The following is a 17,622-nucleotide window of genomic DNA, read 5'->3' on the forward strand; positions in this document are numbered from 1 at the left end:
AGAGTCTTGAACTTCAGTCAGTGCTAAAGGATCATGGATGTGTTGAACACAGTTTATATTGGAAAAGGGTATTAGATTGTAAATCTTTTTTTTTTTGTATTAGCTGTTTTTAACAACCGAGAGCAGTTTCCGATGTTCCAATTGTACTTTGCTATTAAGCATGTTTGGCTTCAGTTTGAGTTGGCTATTTCCTTGTATCCTTAAGGTTAGTTTGATAGGAGAGTGCAAAGAATATGTGGAACGTCCTGTATGAACTGTATAAAAAGGAAGCAACTATGTGGGGTAAATTGTCTGATGAGCATGAAAGCACTCATCCTTGGATTTTTATGTTCTGAAGTTAATAAAGTGGATTCTGCATTCTGCAACTGTGTGGTGATTGCTTTACTGCATGCTGCCTGCATTACTTTGAGTGGGTTCAATCCAGCTACTTATTTTTGCCTTTGTGTTTATCTGCTTCAATATGTGATTTTGTTCATTCTAAATATCTTTTATGCATACCTCTTAACTTATCTGTTTAAAAATTCTAGCTAAAGCCAAAGATAATGTGGTACAAAAGCCCCAAATCAGGGAAAATTTAAAATTTATTCTCATATACTTAAAAAAGTTAAACAAAAAATGGCTCAACTTGAATTTTGTGAACAATAAAAATCATGAAACTCTAACATCTGGAATCACTAAATAACTACAAATCTCAGTGAGTTACCAGAAAATCAAAAATGTGATAAGGGACAGGCAAAAAATGTGAAGCAAAAGTTGAGATATTCAGTAAAATGAAGGGCAGTTAAGAAGTATGATTCTATGTCACCCAACTTTTGTTGTGAAACTTTTGCATAAAAAGCTTACAAGTGATGTTATATATCATGAATTGGGACTTAGAAATATTTTTACTCCATTGTGATAACATTTAACACAATATATCAAGAGAAAAATAGAACTGATGACCAGGAATTAGGCTTAATATATCCTTCATAATATGGTTTATTTCCCACATTTTTCAACTGTTGAAGACCAAACTTTGACAAAGACACTTTATGTGACATGAATTTTTTGTGCAAATGATACAACTTAGTTTATATGAAAAAGCAATATGAGGAATAACAAATAAATATGCACATGTAGTACAAAAGTTATGGTCTACATACTTTAGCTGTTCACGTTTTATTACTACACATGCATAGATGTTATTTTAGTATATTGGCTTTATAGCTTGAGCACAGGTATCTAAACTATTCATCTGTGATAAAAACTAAGACAAATACTGTTAAGTCAAATGACTGCAGTCTAATGTATTAAAAATAATGTTACAAAAATAAAATGTTGCAAACTAGTTATAATTTAAATGTCAAACGTGCTGTATTACTAAAAAATACTTTGGCTTAGGTGATATTAGCTAATCTGAGAATCATGTGTTCTAGGATAAACATCATCCATGGCATTAATAAAAATGCAAACATCCTTGTATATTGATGATATTTTGAAACCAATTAAATGTAAAGAATGGTTTTTAATGCTTTAAAACCCCAGTAATTAAGGAAGAGTTAATTTCAGATGAGCAACAAAGGGGAGACTAATGCCAAGAAAGTGTTTACAAAGCATTTCAAAAGTATATATGCAATATTGATTAAGAAACTCAGTGTTCCTAACTTTCTTGAAAAACTTCATGTTTTGTATATTCTCTCAGTAGTTTGTCTCAAGTGATGACATCTAAGAACCATTAATCAGTTCCATCTTATATTCAACAGAAACTCTAATAATGCATTTTGTATCGCCGTGTTATCCATGTTTCCATAGCATACAGACATGCTCGCTCTTGCAGAGATCATGGAATCATTTTGAGTTTACATATCTGACCAACATATGTTTTATATACTTGTCATGAAAGCAAATATAGGTCTCAGTGCAAATTGAAGTTAAGTTAAATAAAAGGGGAAGGCAATTGATAGAAATGAAGGTTGATATAGATTTGCACTGTTTTGCTCAGTGGGGTAAATCCACTTTAATGATACTTAGATTCTAATCATGATCATTGTCTGATATCACATCTTGGAAAAGGAGCCCATATGATGACAATGGATGAAAGTTCCAGTAGGAGATTGTATAATAAGAAATGTTGTATCACTGAAATGATTAATAAATAATAGATGAAGTGATGTTACATTCAATTTGCATTCTTCACAGATAATTTGAAAGGCTAAATATCAATGTATTTACTTCTTCTAATAAATTTAGTGTTTTTATCTGGAGAATATAGGTTTTATAAAAATAATTAGGTCTCATGTTCTTTATTTTTATTTCCTAACAATAGTGATATAAGTACATACAATACTTATGATAACAGGACTTGTAGAGTATCTTTCATGAAAATGGTTGCAAGACATGTGAAGAATGAACTTTATATCAAACCATACAACAAAGAACTCTCCGTGGATGTAACACTTGCTCCTATAAAGGTTGGTTCTTTGAGACTGACTGGAATGATGTGACAGCCGTTTTTCTCTTTATAAAATGTATTAGTATTTTAACATTAGATTATGAGCTATCCAATAACTCACTCCATCAAACTCTTATTATAAAATAAGTCTTTTACATTATTACAACATTATACAATTCAGCAATATATGGATACACTTTCAATTTCCTGTCTCACCACCCCATCAGGTTGATATGACAGCAAAATAACCCTCCTATTGATAATTTCTGCCAGTTCTATATACTATTCCAAAATGGTTGTCATATGTTGGTCTATCACATTCAGATCCTCCCTACCTCAGATATCAACATTCCATCTCCGAGCCATCCCAGTCAAGTTAGAGCTTAACCATACCTTCACCACCTGAGCTGCCATTTCTGTAAGTCTGTATATATCTAATGCACTATCCTTTCACCACAGAGCTAGCTAAAACTTGATTGCTGCTTCTATAAAAAATGTATTCTCATATCCCATAATGGCCTTTTACTTGCAGTCTCTATACCATATATAGAAAAGACCTGTGCCTTTGCCCTTCTTTCCCCAAAAAAGTATTTTCCAACTCTCATGGACCTTATGCCAAACATTCTGAATTTCTATGTGGTCCCAGGGCCACGTAAGCATGCATCTAAGATTGATGACTATCTTAGCGACTCTGTGCCAAGTGGATTATTAAGGTTTATTTTGTAATAGAGTTTGGAGATTTTAATATCTCTCACCAAGAGAAATTTGTGTTTAAAGTAGATTAGAAGGCAAAACAATCTATGTGAAACTTTTAAATTACCAAAATAGAAACGAAAGTTGACAAAATCCTGAAGTATGTTGAAGAGATTACTATGGAACTCATGGTCATGTGATTGAAGGTAGGGGAATTTTGAAAAAAACTAAAAAACTACATGAAATGTTTAACTGTATGCAGCAAAAAGCTGATTGTGTGTAAAGTACAGTACAATGACATGAAATTGAGATTAAAATTGCAAGCATGAATAAAAACCTTACTAGGGAAGCAGGAGGATTTATAATACAGAATACCCAGACAAAATTTCAGAGTCATTGGTTTGAGGAATGGCCTGAAGGGTACAGAAGCAGTGTGGTATGTAGAACAGTGGACATGGCAAGTAACAGAAGGAACTTGACTGGTTAGACAAGAAAATAGAGCACACGTGTTTGACATATTTTTCTAGAAATGTTGACAAACAGGTACAATTAATTGTAAAATGCCATAGTTACAGGTTTCAAGAATGGATTGTTAAGACAGCAGCAATCAGCAAGGGCTTTGTGATGGGTGGATGGGTAGATGCAGAAAAAAATATTAGTTAATTTTGCACCACAGATCTAATAGAAATTAAAAGGCTTGCTTACAGCAACCTTGACATTTAAGGCAAGCAATAGCAGCATGAATTCTTGTATATCCTGTAATGCTCAACATAATTGGTAAAGGAAATGCGTTGTGGGCTAAGAATGCAGAAACAGTAATGCACATATGCAAAGATGTAGTACCAGGGAAAATTGCTGGTTGTTGGAGGGAAGAAAAGATTCCCTGCAAATGTTTTGAATGGCCTAAATTGTACAGCAGACAAAATATCAGTTGCAGGGGAAGGGTACTAGTCATGGTATCACCAGAATAGATGGGCAATAGACCAGAAAAGTAAGAGCAATTATTGATGGAGGTGGTTAAAAATTTCAAGCAGATTGCATGCCTGACATGAGGAGGCAGGCTTATGAAGATGAATGAAGACATCCTTACAACAGAAACCCCAAAGAGTGCTGCAGGAGTTCTGAGGCAGATTACTCCATTATGGAGAAATTTCTTTGGAAAGATAGGAGCCAACATTGAGAAGTCTGGAAGAGGTTGGTGACCTGGGAGTTCTGATAGTGGAGTAGGGAAGGTTGGAACAGGAAAAAATTTGAGGTGATGCAGCAAAGAGAGGGAGGGAGGGAGGGGGTGAGAGAGAGGAGGTAGATATTCAACAATGTGAGGAGATGCAACAAAGAGAGGAAGAGAGAGAGGAGATATATATTCTTACGCACCAGCTCAAGAAAGAATAACTATGGACTTATGGGTGATGAAAACACTAGCTTGAGGGTGTAAAATTATTGCAGAAAAGAGTGGCATGTGAATTGCCAGTGAAACATTTTTAGTAGAGAGTGGTGTTTCAAAAATCATGAAGTAATTCTATAGTTAATTCTGTCATTCCTGTGTCTTTGCTTATATATTTATGCTGTCCAACATGATAAGTGCACACGTGGTACGATACAAAGGTGAAACCCAATTGTTATGGGTAAGATACATAGAACTGAAAGCATCCAGAGTGATACTGAGGTGATGGTTGCCACACCTCTACAACAAATGGTGGACAAGAGGCTGCATTATATCAATAAGCCAATGGACATATTAGACTCTGTGGATAACTACAAACCTATTCTTAAACAATCTAAACAAAAATATATTATACAAAGATCTGCAGGACTATGCCCATGAAAAAAGTCTGTTGCAACAGCTCAACATCAGCTGCTCCATTAAAATTGTGCTGGAGTTAAGGAAATTTAACTACAGGCTGTACTACTAACTGAAATCCCTGGATATTGATGTCTCAGAGACTAGGATCAATTTCCAGAAATGTCCAGTCCCCCCACCTCTGTTTTACAACTAGTGTCACCACCTTTCTAATTTCTGGCAGTCAACAAGCACTCCTTTATTCCTATTCAAACTCCACTTCCTACTAGGTCTTTATCATGAGTGCACAGGAAGCTTCTAGACCTTTTTGGCCAGAGATCATTGGACATAAGCAACAACCCATATATTATCAGGTGGGTTGCAAACTGGCTCAGTGATAGAATTCATATGGTCAAAATAGGTGATCCCACCTCCTCCAGCAGACCTGTAACCAGTGGTGTTCCACAGGGATTGGTTCCGGAAACACTACTGTTCAGAATCTACTTCCTGAAGTACAGGCTAAAACTAAAGGACTGTAGCTGACAAAGTTTGCTGATGACTGCAAACTGAGAGTTAGCATTGAAACCCCTAGCAATGTCAACATCCTGCAAGCAGGTCTTATGCAGACTAATGACTGGTGCCAAAGTTACGGTCTTAAACTTAATGCAAAAAATGTATTATCATCTGCTTCAGCAAGGGTGATGTTCCTGAAAACTACCACATTAATAGCAATACCCTAAGCACACAGTCAGTGGTGAGAGATCTGGGCATGCAGGTTGACAGCAAACTTAACTTTGGTTACCATGTCTCCACAGTGGTAAGATGGGCATTATATATTGCTCATCTTATAAGTAAGGGCATTGCCTCCAGAAAAAAAGAGGTTATAACCCCCCTATACTCTTCCCTCATCAGGCCAATAATAGAGTACAACTCTCCCTTTGGTATGTTCCTTTCCAAACAGCTGCAGCAATTGGAGAGACCACAGATGCTCCTCTCAAAGAAAATTCAGGGTCTTTTAAGATCTGTCTTATGCTGACAGACTGAAATCATTGTCACTTTACTCTGTGTCATACAGACTGCTCAGAAGAGACCAGTGCCTTGCATATACAGCAATCTCTGACCCAGCTTTAATGGAAATATTGCATACTCGCAAGTCAAACAGCACACAGGTTATTCACTCAAAGGACCTTACTCTGGTATGTGAAATTAACAGAACTTGCTGGAGAGACAGATTTGCCTCACATAGGTTGTCCCACCTTTGGAACAAGCTTCCTACTGATATTAAACAAAGGCCCTCATTGGCCCTATTTAAGTGTAATTTGGATGATTGGATGATTGGATGGGTAACCGGATATTCACCCTGACAGTTCCACCTATGTCCCTCTTGGACTGTGGCAATAGATGCTGATTTTTAGTGTCTGCTTCTGAACCAGACACCCTTGGGAACATGAGTTGAACTTGGCTAGGTTTGTAAGGGCCTTGGGGCTGTTAGCCTCGTAACCCCCTATGATTCTATGATCTTATGAACAGAAATCTATCAACATGTGGCACATATCCGGGTTGGGTATAAGAGTTCTGTCCACACCAACAACTTGTGCTAATTTCACCCAGCCTGATCTACCACCTGGAATTGGGATTAGGACTATGTATCTCACTATGAATGTTTGTAATACATTATCAGCCTAAATTTTACTCCTGCTTCACCCTAGTAGTTTGCACAGTTTAATTGTATAATGTCTGTTTGCCTGTCCTTTCAAATGCAATTTTCTTCATCAATGGAAATTTATAATGCCTCTGCTTTCAGTTTTCATGAGAAATGTAATATTCAAAACATTATTAGATTTAACAAAGGATCTGAAGAAGCTCTGTTGAATAGAGACTGAAAGTGGTACACATTTATATTGTTTCAGCCTTACTTTTCGTTCCTTTCCTTCTGTAAGAATGCATAAAAAAGAAAGATCTGACACTTATAAACACCCACAGGACCCATAAAAGTGTACCCCACAAACATATTTGAAGTAAAATAACCCTATTCTAGTACAAAATGGGTAATTACACATATACAGCAGCTGGTATCACCTATGGCTTCATAAAAGCAGGCTCCATCCATCCTTAGGACAAGGAGAAGGGACTGGACTCTAACACTATCAAATTTAAAAGATCGTATCCCACTCCTAATTACCAGCCTGTAAAGTGAGCTTCACAATGGTCAATACACTGATATATTATTTTTCTTGTTTTCTTTTTTTTTTCTTTTTTAGCATGACTCCAAATAAATATTTAAAAACCTTGTTCTATTTAAAAAAAATAAACGTCTCACCAAGAAGTGCTAAATAGTTAAAATTGTGTAGCTGTTTTCTACTAGAACTGCTGTAATATAGGCTTATTGTTGCTGTGCAATTATTCTAAATGTCTTTGTTCTGATTTAACAACTTGGGCTCTAAGCCAGTTATTTTACATTTGGAAGATTTGTCTAAACAGTTTACTGGAGTTGCTCAGAGTTCAGCCTTCTTAGCTAGAGGTCTGAAGTGCATCTGAACAAAATCCAAGGCATGCCAATGAAATCTTCTGAATACAGGCATAATATAAGCCTGTATAGTATTTTGTGAACTGTATTTTATTGAACTGCTGCTTAATTTTTACTGTTTTTTCTCCTGTGACGGCTTCATTCAGCACTTTGCATCCTTGCTACTTCTGCTTTAAATAGTGTAATCTAGATTCAGGTTTGCTGAGTATCACCTTGGTATGATTTGAGCACTAAAACCAGCCATCTTACATTAAGAGGGCCTCCCTGCACCCTTGTGGCAGAAGTGTGTAGCTTAGGACCCATCTGAGTTGGGGACTGCTGGAATAAGGCTCTGTGTGGGGCTTTCTTGTTGGTAGTTTGTGTTAAAACTGTTTAAATTTGCTTGTATTTAAGCCTTGTGTTTGAGCATAGCTGTGCACCAGGTAAGAGGGGTTAGCAGTGCCTTGTATACACATAAACACCTAGATACAACTTTTTTCCTAGAGAACAGTCAGAGGAACCATCCCGGGTTTCCCTGCTGTACTGTAGGCAACTCAGCTGAGCACTGAGCAGCACTGCCACACTTTTTAATCACTTATCCTTTATAGAGTAAGTCCCCTTGCTAACCCTAGAGCAAAAGCTGATCTAACTTGCCAAACCCCTAACAGTACTTATGGTTTAACTTACTACAATGGGCAGTCAGTTTCTCAACATTTCTCCAACCAACCTGACTGAAATGGACATTCTGAGGCAGTATAGTAATTGACTCATGTATTCTTACAATCAATTGCTCCTACAGCAAATACAGTAAGTGAGAGATGTAACTTACTGTGAAACTGGAATCAGTCCTCTCATGCAACAATAAAGAAGATATCAAACAGGTTGTTAGCACACACACCTCTTCTCTCACACAAGATAAGGTCATGACACATAAACCCACATATCTGGAGGTGCTGCCAAGAGACCAAAGATCTCCCAAGCTCAAGCAAATTACACATATTAAAATACATACCAGTGTCTCAGCTTATAAGTCCCTGAGGCAGAACACTTTAAAACCAAATGTCCTGGTCATAGGAGATTCCATAGTGAGACACAGATGTCCCCCACACCATGCTGGACAAGGAGAAGTTCACGGTCAGCTGCATGTCAGGTGCCAGAATCCATCAAATCAACAACAATTACCATTGGGGTGAATGACTTGAGACATACCTCCTCAGACTATATGAAGAGAGACATGACTGAACTCTCAGATTATGTGTCTTAGGCAGATATGTCCCTAGCCCTAAGCAGCATTCTACCTTCACCCAGGATGATGCCACAACATAAACAAAAAATGATTGATTTCAACAATTGGCTTAGCTTCTAGTATCAATCCAGGGGGATCCAGTATCTGTCATCCTGGGAAGACATAGTTGACAGACCATGCAGCTTTGCCAGAGATGGTCTTCACCTGTCTCCTCTAGGCTTTCAAATACTGGCAAAGATGATGGTCTCCTCCATAGTGCCTTTTTTTAGGCAATACCAAAACAATGAAACTTCAGATGTAAAAAAAAAAATCCAGTATAGACATACTCAAGGTTATGTTGCTTAATGCTAGGAGCCTAAACAAGAAACTGCACTCCCTGGAAGCTTTCCTCACCTTGTAAGATGCCTATGTCTTTGAAGTCACCAAGACGTGGTTCAAGCCCAAAGAGAGTACCCAGGCCATGTAAAGCTACAATGCCTTTCACATGTTCAGACCTCAAAATGACTATGAAAGAACCAAAGATGGAAGTGTATCCATCTTCATTAAATCCAAATGCACCTTGAGACATGTTAAACAGTATGACTCTCTTGAGCTACTCCAGGTCCAAATAACTATAGTACCCTACCATTTTCATTGCTAACTATAGGTGTACCACCATGACATATGAGAATCACACCACCTACCTTGACTTTCTTGAGTCACTCACTATACAGCCAAACACTTTGGTCATGGGATATTTCAAATGCCATTCTGTCAAATGGGTGATGTACACAAGCACAAGCTTGATCTCCTTCAGGTTCCTGGACTTTGTTAATACAAATGCACTGGAACAGTTAGTCTGCACCCCCCATAAGTGGCTCAAATGTTCTGGGCTTAGTACTCACCAATATGGGAGGTCACTGCACTACTCTCTGTGTTCTACCCTCTCTAGTAAGGTCAGACCATAAATCTGTCTCATTCAAGGTAACAATTAGAACTGACACCTCCACAGAAGCAATATAACTGTGAAACTTCTCCAAAACAAAATATAGCCTACTAAATGATGGTTTAAAAAGTTTCAAACCCCCTGCTAACACAACCAACAATGAAGCCTATGCAGAGCAGTACATAAATGCCCTGTATAACCACTTAAATAACTGTACTGACTCTGCTGTACCTGACAGGATCAAAACCAAGTCCTCCCATAAAAGCAAGCCACCCTGGTGGCCCTCGACTATAAACAGGTTACATAACAAAAGGAAGAAACTGATATCTAAGAACAACACGGAACCTAGCTGAGAAAGAATACCCTTTGCAGCTTGAACAAGAAAATAAGATATCTGGTACAGTCCTCTAAAGCTACTTATGAGGCTAATTAGCTTCTCTGGCTAAAGACAATCATAAGGCATGCTTTAGCTACATCTAAAATTTAAAAGGGAATACCCAGCTATGTGCCGCACTCATAGTGGATGGCACCACTCACACTAACCCTGAAGAAATTGCAAACTTGTTAGCTGACAGATTTGGTGCAAACTTTACACCCCTATCTTCACCAGCCATACCCCAAAGCATACCTGGCACCTGTCCTCTTCCCAGTATTTCCAATGAGCAGGTCCAAGGCTAAAAACACAACTTCCATGGAACCAGGTAACATCCCAGGCTGCTTAATAAACAACTAAACACCTGACCTAGTGGATCCACTTGGCAATCTCTTTAACTATAGCCTGAGTACTGGCTTTGTTCCAGCAGAGTGGAGAATGGCAAATCCAATCCCCTTGCACTGAGGGGGTCCATCAACTGATCCTGGTAACTATATACCCATAAGTCTAACCAGCCTTATCTGCAAGGCCATGGAAAAAATCATCATGGACCTTATCAACAAAGCTGCAGAGATTTTGACAAACCAACTCTAGCATCCAAAACTTGTTGATAAGTGCTTTTGTTTTATTCAATAATAAAACTTCATCAGATAAACAAAAATATGGCCTGACAACATTTAAATATACTTTTAAAATATCATTTGACCAACATTTTCAAATCATATGGGCAACTTAAAATCATATGACATTCGAATCCCTGTGCAAATCCTAAGTCAAAGACAGTAAAAATCATCGAGTTAAAAAAAGTAAATATACACAATAGCAACCCGAATACCTGAATAGATAGTTTTAAATAATTATAATAACAAGTGTTACCTTTTCTGTGATTGTGAACTTAAGCTCATGATCTGTGTGTTCTACTGATTGTTTTGCAAGGGCATTAATTTATCTTTTTCATGATATCATATCCTGGAAAAGCTCAGCCAGACTCAGCCACAGCTTGCTGTGAGGGAAAGGTTAGTTTTCTTTTGATTTCTTGGACTTTGTATTACTTTATTGCCTTTTTCTATTTTGTATACTGTGATTTGTTTTCTTTACACTGTCTTTTATTTGTATTCTGCTTTTAACTTCATATTAAAACTTGTAAAGAGACCGCAGCTGTGTCTCTTGTGAGCCAGATAGAAATTAGAACAGGTCAATTAAGGAGTCAGACATAATTAGAACAGGTCAGTTAAGGTTAATCATCTGTGAATTGAGGGGGTGGAACTAAGAACTAAGCCTTCTATTTAAGGGGTAAAATAAAATATTTCAAAGCTTTACTGGAAAAGCTCACCCAGACTCTGCCACAGCTTGTTGTGAGAGAAATGTTAGTTTGCTGTTGAATTTTTATACTTTGTATTACTTTATTGCCTTTTTCTATTTTATATACTGCGATTTGTTTTCTTTACACTATGTTATACTTGTATTCTACTTTTAATTGCATATTAAAACTTGAAAAAAGACTACAGCTCTGTCTCTTGTGAGCAAGATTTTTTCCTATACTTCTACCCTGTTACTGTTGTGTTCTTAAACACCACTGACTTTCTAGTTGCCTGCCCTTTAAATTAATTTGACCATATATCTCCTTGCCTCTCTCCTTTTACTGGCTGGTGTGAGTAAGCATCAAATTATCATTTTTGTAAAATCAATCCCCTTCAGCTATTGAAATGCATTGGTCATCCCAATGTATTCCGTAGTACCGGAATACAAATGCCCACAACCTTTCACCCAGTCTTTCTCTTTTAAAAATAGCATCTCTTCACTTAGACAGCTAAAACTTAAGTTACCCAATTTCATATCTAACTGCTTAATGCACACTGCAGTGTTTAGGATAAACTATTTCTTTCAGCTTACCTTTAAACATGTATTGCAAGACCACCAGTTATTGTAGAGCCCACATTCTGCCTCTCAGTAGTCATCTTGGAATTAGTGCTTCTGTTTTCTCCTGGTGAGAGAAGGAGTGCAGTTACATTATTTCCTGGAGATCACTGATCATCAGAAAGCCCAAAAACTGCTTTATAGGTGACAGCTTGGAATCTGTGCTTATATTCTGGTCCTGGTGAGAGAAGGAGCAGAGTGCATTGATTCCTGACTGCTTCTGGTTGGAGAGTGAGTATCTGTGCATAATGTTCCTGATTGGTCTGTTGCTATTCAAGGCATCTACCAGAAAAAAGCTACAAGCCTACAGGCCCTTGGATCATCTGGGACAAAATTGTGAATCACTAAACAGGCTGTGGCCTGCTTCTCTTCTTGTGATTGGTGCTAACATTTTGCTTCAAGTGAGAGAAGAAGCAAAAGCGCATTGTATCCCAACAGGGTGAAGCTGTCGTGAGACCAGCATTAGTAGTAGCCAGGCAGTAGCCATTCATGCTATTCTCCTTTTTTCATCATTCTTGACAAGTTAATTCTTTCTTTTCAGTAAATACTGTTTGATTTGTTTCTAACTGCAGAACATCGGCCTAAATACTTCATCCTTAAATTTTCAGGGTATATGTGCTAGTTTCCCCTCAAGTGTTTGTCAGTGCTCTGTACAGACTCAGACACCTTGCGTGAAAATTTCCTGTAAATCACAATTGAAATTTCTCCAGTACCTAGTTGCACACAGGACAACTAGTTTGCAGTGACAAGCACTGTCCACATAGTTGCAAACAGGTTACTCCTAGCAGCGAATGATATTCTCACTCCAACAGTCTAATGAATAAAAAAGGGTCTATTGCCTTGGATATGAACTTTCCTACTGTCTCCATTAACGACTTGGTGGATATGGACATCCTGAGGTAATGTAGAAATTGCTTCATGTTTACTGACAGCCAGTTAATTCTCAAACAAACTGATGCAGTATGTGAGAGATGTATTTACACAATGCGTTGGAGGCAAAGCTCTCACAAAAAAGTACTCCTAATGTCAATAAAGTTGCCAGTAATACACATGCTACACCCATCGTGCACAATTCAAAGCAGACATATCAACTCACATATGCTGAGGCACTTAGATGTAACCTTTCTAAACCACAAAGAACTCGCAGACGGAGTACACATAACAAATACCCTCAGCAGCCCCAAATGCGCTCTTTCAAAACAACACCCACATCAACACATAGAGCTACATCTCATAGAGCCTGTACCTCTAAGCCCATGAGGCAAGCCACCACACAATCCAACATTCTAGTGATCGGCGAACCCATCATGAAGCACACTGATGTCCGTCTCAGCAGGCTGAGTAAGGAGAAAGTTATTGTCAGTTGCTTATCAGGGGCTAGGATCCACCACATTACGCATGCACTCAGGTCCTTGGACTACAATTACCAATATGACTCAGTCATAGTCCATGTGGGAGTAAATGACCTGAGATGTACCTTCCTAGACTATATGAAGAGAGACATCATGGAGCTCTCGGAATGTGTGTCTCAGGCTGGTATGAACCTAGCACTGAGCAGCATTTACCTTATCCAAGGATGATGCCACAATACAAACAAAAGATGATTGACTTTAATAATTGGGTTAGTTTATGGTGTTATTCTAAGGGGGTACATTATTTGTCAGTATGGAAACCGATGGCCAACAGACCATACTGCTTTGCCAGGGATGGTTTGCACCTCTCCACTCTAGGCTTTTGAATATTAGCTAAAACACTGTTGTCCCCATAGTGCCTTTTTAGGCAATGCCAAGCTGAAAGTATTTCCAGTATAGCAAATCAAAACCAAGATGTTAGGAATCTAAACAAAAACACTCCACTCCCTAGAAGCTTTCTTTACCCTAGAAAATACTGACATCTGTGTAGTCACTGAGACATGGTTTAAAGCTGCGGAGAGCACACCAGCAGTCCAAGGTTATAATGCCTTCCACACATTTAGGCTAGCTATTTCACAGGCAGAGACTAAAGGTGGAGTTGCCTCTATGTGCATCAAAAATAAATGTACTTCAAGGGTGGTAAAACGGGACAATGCACTTGAGCTGCTCCATGTTCAAATCACCCTAGGTAAAATCCAATACCACTTCCTGGCAAGCTATACGTCACCCTCTATGACCCAAGAAACCCACACCATGTATTTAAACTTATTAGAAACACTAACCATACAACCCAAAACAATATTCATGGGTGACTTTAATAACCCCACTATTAACTGGGAATCCTATACGACACCAAACGTACATGCACAGAGATTCCTGGATTTTGTAAACACAAACTCCCTGGACCAGATAGTCAATGCACTAACCAGGGGTGCAGCCATACTGGATCTGGTCATCACTAATATGGGAGAGTGCTGCACACCCCCTATTGTAATGCCTTCCCTGGTAAGTCCAGACCACAAAATGGCCTGCTTAGAAGTAAAAATAAAACCTGGACCCCTAGCTAAACTTGGAATATTCATGAACTGTTCTAATGCTAACCTCCTGTTATTAAATGAGAACCTAGCAAAATTTCAAGCCCCCATAAACCCTAAGAACTCTGCCGCATATGCAGAACTGTTCAGAGAAACCATGTACAAGCATGTTAATAGCTACATAGAGGCAGCTGTACCCACCATGAAAAAGTACAGAACTTACTTAATAAACAAGCCACCCTGGTGGAATCACAAAATCAATAAATAGGCTGCATAACAGGAGGAAGACAATTATAGCAACAATTAGGAGGTGCAGCCACCCAGCAGGATAAATGCACCCTCATCAATCTAAACAGACAACTCAGAGGAAAAGTAAAGTCTACCAAAGCCAGATTTGAAGTAGGTTTGACATCCCAGGCCAAGGGCAACTATAAAGCATTCTTTAGGTATGTCCACAATCTCAAAAGCAATACACAATTGTGTGAAGAGTTCATTGTAAATGGAGCCACCTATACTGATCCAGAATATATAGAAAACTTCCTGGCTGATAAATTCAGTTTCAACTTTACCCCTCTCTTCCCTCTCAACCTTCCATCAGGAAATATCATCAAATATAACTCCCCCTACTATCACTTGGGAACAGGTCCTTAATGCTCTCTCTAAGACCAAGAACACTGCATCAGTTGGCCCAGACAATATCCCATGATGCCTTCTAAATAGCATGAAAGACACCTGTCAGGACCTCTGGAATTACTATTTAGCTGTAGTTTCCAAACTGACTTCGTGCCTCATGCATGGAGAAAGGCAAGAGTCATCAGTCTCCACAAAGGTGGGCCATCTACAGACCCTGGAAACTAAAGACCCATATTTTTCACTAGTCTTATATGTAAAGCCATGGAAAGAATCATCATGGAGATGATCAACAGAGCTATAGTAAACCTCCAGACACTGGACTCATCACAGTTTGGTTTTGTCAAGGGTAGGTCATGCCTACTCAAACTGTGGACTTCTTTGAGAAGGTACCAAAGCGATGAATGAGGGAAAAATCATTCACACTGCCTACCTTGACCTGGCCAAGGCATTTGAGACAATTTCCCACTCGGGTATTGTTGACAAACTCAGAAGGTTAGGTACAAATCTGTATGTCATCCAGTGGATAGCCAACTGGCTTACAGAAAGGATGCAGGAAGTTAGAATTGGAGAGTCCACCTCTACAAAGCTTACAGTCACAAGTGGAGTCCCACAGGGATCAATCCTTGGACCTCTCCTTTTTGACATTTACTTCTCAGAAGACATGGCCAATATCAGTGGTCTCTGGTTGACTAAATTTGCAGATGACTGCAAATTATGAGCTGTCATTGAATCTCACACTGACAGAAATGTTCTCAAGGAGGGGCTGACATAGACAAACAACTGGTGTCAGAGCCATGGACTAAAACTGAATGCTGAACAATGCATAATAGTATCCTTTAGGAAGTCATTCATCACTGGTAACTATTATATTGACAACACATCCCTTAGAGTTGACACAATAGTTAGGGACTTAGGGTCACACATGAATAGTAATTTAGCCTTTGATCATCATGTGTCTACAGTGGTGAGGAAATCGTTCTATGCTGCGCACCTTATAAACAAAGGTATGCCATCTAAGTCCAAGGAAGTAATTGTTCCACTGTATTCAACATTCATCAGATCTATCATTGTGCACAATGCCCCCTTTTGGTATGTACCTGACCAGGCATATCCAACAATTGGAATGTCCACAGAGGTTCCTCACTTAAAGAATACAGGGCGTAAGTAAAATTTCCTGTGCAGACTGCCTCAAAGCCCTATCCCTACATTCTGTCACCTACAGACTTTTGAGGGGAGATTTATGCCTGACATACAGAGCATTGTCAGACCCCACTCTAATGGACCTCTTGCCTATCCACAAAAAAAGAGCACCAGAATTACCCATTCTAAAAACTTAAATGTTGCCTGTGATATAAATAGGACCTGCTGAAGAGATAGGTATGTATCCCAGAGAATACCCTGTCTATAGAACAGGTTCCCCATCCATGTGAAGCAGAGTTCCTCCCTAAACAATTTCAAGTGCAACTTGAACAACTGGATGGGAAACTGGAAAATCATCCCTGGTTTGGCACCTATGTCTCTAATGAACACAGGTAACCTGTAAATGGTTCATCTCTGAGGGCCATGATTACACTTATCAAGGGTATCAGAACTTGTCAGAGATTTGGGATGCATGGCTAGACTTAAAAAGGCATCTGTGGTCATTATTCTAGTAAATACCTATGAATGCTCAACACCTCTCTCTTTAAACTTGCATTCGGTTTTCCCTATCTAGAAAACCTAACAGTTCTGGTAACATGCCATATATATTACCTTGCTAATTAAGCAGTTAAATGTCCCTTTTATGTTAAATGTAAAATTCTTTACAATTACTTGTTCTCACACTATAATGTAAGGGCAAACACAGTAACAACCACACTTGCACATACAATGGGTTTTATGACTGGTGAATATTGATGTTTTACTAGGATACTCAATTTTATTTTTAAGGTTACAGCCCCTTCATTATGTAATGCATGTGTCCCCCACCTTTTAGTAACATGCCTATCTTCTTTTAAAATAGCCCAGTTTTTCTAAATCATGCTCCTAATTCTGCGGTGGTACAGCGGTAGCATTGTTACCTCACAGCAAGAGGTCCTCCCGTTCGATTCTCGGCTTGGCTTGGGAGTGCCTTCTGTGTGGAGTCTGCATGTCCTCCCCACGGTTGGGTAGTGTTTGAAAACATGCATGCATAAATGGGTGTGCCTTCGTTGAAGGTTGGGCGTCAAGCTGGCACCTTGGCAGTTCATAAAAAATCTACTGCCAATCATTAGCGGACCGGAGTTCCGCTGTGGAGACCCCTTAATGGGAAAAAGCCGAAAGACAAACAACATGCTCCTAATGGTTGTACTATCAACACTTGGTGAACGTGGTGGCCCTTGGCAGCTTAAACTAGAAACACGTGAGTTATATTGGAAACTTACATTTAATGCAAATTCTTGGCCAGGTATAAATGATCAGCTTTATGTAAGTTGCCTTTTAAAACTGATAGCATTGCAAAGATGACACTGCTGCCATTGTTTACAAGCAGATGTATTAATTAATTTATTTATTTAGTCATGAATATGTGTTTTTTTAATAAAAAATGTTTTTAACTATAGTTTTGTGTACATTCGGGTTAGGTGACAAGAGTATGAAATTATTTAAAAATTATTTAAAACTATCTATTTAGGTATTCAGGTTGTTATTGTGTA

Source organism: Protopterus annectens, chromosome 3.part1 (assembly GCF_019279795.1).
Source record: "Protopterus annectens isolate FY-2018-M chromosome 3.part1, PAN1.0, whole genome shotgun sequence".
Lineage (NCBI taxonomy): Eukaryota > Metazoa > Chordata > Ceratodontiformes > Protopteridae > Protopterus > Protopterus annectens.